At 34.4% G+C, this 5,219-nt stretch overlaps 1 pseudogene; it reads left to right on the top strand.

Annotated features, from left to right (window-relative positions):
• The first annotated feature begins 3,402 nt into the window (after positions 1-3,402).
• LOC149571131 (uncharacterized) lies at positions 3,403-4,154 on the top strand (annotated as a pseudogene).
• Positions 4,155-5,219: the final 1,065 nt, after the last annotated feature.

Genomic DNA, 5,219 nt, shown 5'->3' with positions numbered 1-5,219 from the left:
AAATTATCATAAAAGACCTTGAAACAATATTGGAAAAACTCAGATGAATGGAGTTTATTATCACTTAAATAAAAATGGTACTCTCTCAATATTTTTTGATCCTCCTCTGTACTGTCAGGTGCATGCCTATAAACTATATGAACATAAATTGTTACTTGCACTAAATTGTAATATTGTGGTTGTACCCCTTCTTGTGGTGCAAGCATGTAGTTCTCTACAAAGTCAACAACTAGAAGTATAGTACCAATTGGAAATGTATTCTTACATATGCAAAATTGTCCATCAAACCATCTAGAATATTGAGAGTGTTTAACATATTTTGGTATGATCAAACTCTTAAACTCATCCATAAATGCATGACAACTAACTTTATCTATAAAAAGATCACACCTTCTTTCAATCTTCCCATCCTTCAATGGATATTCAATAGTTTTAAATATTTTTACCTCAACTAATTGTTGTCCAAAAGTAGTCAAATCATTTTCATGCAAATATTCATCTAACAAAGAAAGATTGTTGCACATATCACATGTACTAGAAAGACATGCATTGAAAAGAAAGTATTGATCATTAGGTGGCTTTCAAAACAAACCTAATATGAAATCTTTTATAGTTTGAGGTGGTATTTTTATACCACATTCTTGCAACATTTCTTTACTATGCATGGTACCACATATAGATCGAAATACAATATAACTGTTCGAAAATGGAAAAAGAAATCTGTAAATAAACAATACCAGGAAAGAATCTAAGTGAGTAAATGCATGAAAAGATATTACCATAAAATAGGAGAGAGAAAGCTTCAAGCTCCAACACCATGAGACAAGATATTTGGAAAGGGGAAAGCAAAGAAAACCCCTTGTGATATTATGAATGAGGCATCAAAAGCCTAAGAAGGAGGAGAGAGAGAGATAGAGAGCAATGCTCATACAATAATTGAGAAGAGGAAGAAACCTCATTGTTTTTGAATGAGAGAGGAGGGTCATCTCTTAAATAGAGATGAGAGAGAGGAGTTAGAATGTAACTCCCATGTCTATGAATGCCACCATTCATATGTGTGTGAGGCCAAGTGTGAGATTCCGCTTAAGGAGGAATAATCTAAAATTAGAAATTACAATATATATTTGTCCTCACATATTCCACTAGATGACAAAATAAGATGTAGTGGAAAAAGGACAAAAAAGAAATATATTAGGATACCTTGGCTTATATCCTAATATATTACAACAATAAATAAAGAAGGTCTAACCTTGGTTTATAAATATACCAAGGAAAGATTACAGCTTCTAACACCCCCCTTTAATCTTTACTTGGGGTAATTACATCAAAGGGTATTAAACCCATAATTTACAAAAATCTCCAACTTAATCTTCAATATGAAGTAATTTGATTGTCTTCAAGCCATATGGAACATTTTTAGATCCAAGAGAAGTACATGAGTCCTTTGAATGTGATCATGTGGAAGCATAGACACCTCCAGGAAGGTTCCTTGATGGATCACCTGAAAAAAAAGAGAAACAAGACAAATATCCACAAGTAGAATGCCATCATATAGGCAAATTAGAAATCCTTTTGAATAAGGATAAGAAAACTCTCATAGAGAAATAATGAGTAAAACATGTTACCACAAAACAATGGAGATAACCTGATATCAAGATAAAGTATATGCTCAAAAAATTGTCAACAAGGACAAATTGAGTAAAAAGCTTGATCAATGCTCTCATGAAAATTATATTATACTAATGCACAAATGACCACAAACAAGGTCAACTAATGATACTTGCATCAATCTTGCATCAATCACGTGGATATAGACAGTCCACTTAATGAATCATCCCACTGCAAGTTAATGGGCTGCAACACCATAACTTACATGACTCACGATCTAAGCAATGAAGTATGCAAATCATTATCACATTAATATATGAAAATAACATAAAGGAGATACATGCTGATCAAATTAGAATGATCATGATTTTTTTAGGATAATCAAAAGAATGGATTATGAGGATATAACAACATATTGCCTTCAAATTGGATCAAATCATCTGAATTTGGAGAGAAAACTCCAATAATAACATCCTCTTCATTGAGTAACAAGAATGGAACAACATGGAGGGAAACTCCATAAAAATATTATCCTATCAAAATGGAATGGATAGGATCAAATGGAGAGAAACTCCATATAAAATGAGTACATACCAATATAGGATGGAGGAATGCTCCATGGGCCAGATAAGGAAACTATGTATCAGTTAGACTAAGGGACCTACATAGTTAACCTTGAAAAAATATTAAGCTCCCTATGCAACTCAAAAAAATATATCATAAAAATCATGTATAGCAATGGTATAAAACCATAAAGTGCCAACATGGGCATAGAATAATGCTATAAAAGCATAAAAGTGCAATTATGGGCACATCAAAATATCAAAATGAAGGCAAATGTGTAAGATTACTCATAATCCAATTAAGTAAAATGATTTAAGAAAGATCAACTAAATATAGATATCAGGTATAAAACTCCATTAAGGGTAAACATGGATAGGAAAATTATAATAGCTGGTATATTTATCTTGGTATATATGTGTGCACCCATATATACTTGAATAAATATACTTAAAATATCATAGTATGAAACCATACAATTACAATTATTAAATGATAGCTTGATGCTAGAAAAATGATTTCCCCCTTTTTCTTGTTTAAGAGTAATTACCTTCATGTAAAAGTTGTTACAACTAACCTTGCAAAAAGGTTAGTAAATAATGATAGAGTTCAGAGTTGGCAGATAAGAGTATACTAAAAAAAGTTAAAAAACTTTTCTAAAAAAAGCTTGAGAGATAAAATATTACACTTGTCTGATAGTGAATGATTACCTGCCACAAATAGGTTGACAAGAGGCAATAATAAAAATAAATGATGCCTCTATCAAGAGCTAAAAAAGGAAAAAGAATCTTGCATGAAAAGACAGGCTGCCTAAATTTAGCATCCCCCATTAAATTCTTAAGATTACTCATATTCCTGCAAACGTAACCTATGCACGACCATGGTGTTAAAGCCAAATTTAATTACTGGTTTTAAAAATGGAGTATAGAATTTTGTGTTATTAAGGACGTCTCCAAGTTGCATGTTAGTGGCTTCCTCCACAATCTTGTCTATGGGAGTCGCAACCTGCAAGAGTTCCTTCATCTTGCTGCTTATTATTTTTTTAAAAAAAAGAATGAACAAGTGATGGGCATAATCATCAGCAGCAAATTAATTAGTTCAGGTCTTTAGTTCGGATCCCAGCAAACACTAGCAAAATCTGAGAACATAAAAAAGCTGAAGGTCATCGGTTCGAAACTCGGCAAGACCAAAACCCAAGGGGGAAAACACACAGCAGTAGCCATGTTCTGTGCGATGAATAGCATAGTGGGGCTGCTGAACTTTGTGACATTTCTTCTCTCGATTCCCATTCTAGGCGGTAGAATTTGGCTCGCCACGCGCAACAGTTTGCCTTTGTTTGTGCAATGGCCCATCATCGCCAACTTCGTAAGAGTAAGACCTAAATCAAAATCTTCTTCACCACACTAAACCTACCAATGAAGTTCGGCAGACCTTGGTAAAAATTAGTGACTGTTTTACAGAGGATACAATAAAGCAGCTAATGCTCACTGTTTCGGAAATACACTACCATTTCCAATAATAGTGTACATGCAAATTGTATTTGTTGTCTCTGGAGCAGCCTTACTTCTTCCTGTTGCAACAACTTTCTTCATTGAGCCTAGCACAGAAAAAGGTGGAAGCATGACAGCAGGAGGACGTCTCCAGCTTCTTGGATTTTGTGTATTTGAGGGCTGTGTAGGAATATTCTGGCCTTCAATTATGAAAATGCGATCACAGCACAATAATGAACTTTTTCTGCATGCCTTTGAATATTTTTGTTTGTGTTGTTCTTTATAATGTCAATGCCTTCCAAATCACAATCATGTTTGGCATGTGTTCCATCTTCCTCTTCATGGCCTCGGTACTTCAGAGGCGGCTCATGGTAGTTGCAGAGAGTCACAAGACAAGATCTCTTGATACATGGGTTGGAAACAAGGAGCATGATACAGAGGGAGAACCTCTCAACATATAAAATCCTATTGAGATGCAGAGAGGATGTTAAAGTATTTGCTAATTGTGCAGGGCTAAGAAACCTATACCCTTGATACTCTTAAGCACAAAATTGCTTGAAATTGCTTGTAGCTAAGTGATTATACAATCCCGAAAGTCCAAGATATTGAAAGCTTTGGGCAAAGAAAAAGATGGGAAGCAAAAGTCTAAGAAATCTGGTGAAAAACCATTCATAAGATCTGATGTGAAAGAATAGGAGAAGCAGCAGGATGAGAGCAACGAGGGGCAAAAGTTAAATGTGAAAGAAGACACTACTGCAGAACCCAAGTCCAAGCGGACTTAAGTAAAATCAAAAATCAAAAGGTAAAAAGAAAATTGACATTCTGTGGTGTACTTTAGACTTGAAAACAATCCCAAAATCCTAAAATGATATTAATCTAAAGCGAAGGCTAAAACCCTGCAAAACCCATCAACAAAAACATAGATCCCCAAACCAACAAAAGACTATATTTAAAACACTACAAAGCCTTTAACCCCAAACCAAAATGCCATATCCCAGAAACCCATCAAGCAAAACACTGGCAAAAAATATAATAGAGCTCAATGTAAATGGCACTAAATGGCAAAAAAGCCTGCCATGGCCATCTAAGAAACAACCTTTATGTACCATGGCAAAGGAGGAATCTCCCAGGGATACTTTGTGGTACGGCATGGAGCATGAAACTCTATTTTTCTATTTTGCTGGTTGGGGAACATGGCAATCTAAGAAGCCATGAGAATTTTATTTTATTTTTTTAAAGGAGTAAGAAAATTAGAGAGTTATTGAAAACTTTACTCATGTAATACTTCTTGTTTTGGCGGCATGCCTTCCAAAACACAAAAAAAATTGAAATTTAACAAGAAAACCCTTTGGCGGCAAGCCTTCCAAAGAGGGTTAGATGAAAAATAATAGAAAATAAGAAGTAACCTGCACAAATTAGAGCAAACAGAAGTTAATCAGGTTTGGCGATAAACTAGCCAAACCCAAAAAAAATTTCAATTTCTTCCATCTTAAGAAGATTAAATAAGAAATTAGTGAAATCTCTCTCAAGAGTATCCTTCGAATCGTACCTTCATGCAAA

Source organism: Cupressus sempervirens, chromosome 2 (assembly GCF_028749045.1).
Source record: "Cupressus sempervirens isolate cs-2001-9-10 chromosome 2, ASM2874904v1, whole genome shotgun sequence".
NCBI lineage: Eukaryota > Viridiplantae > Streptophyta > Pinopsida > Cupressales > Cupressaceae > Cupressus > Cupressus sempervirens.
Note: the sequence above shows the minus strand (reverse complement) of the source record. Positions and strands in the feature narration are given on the sequence as shown.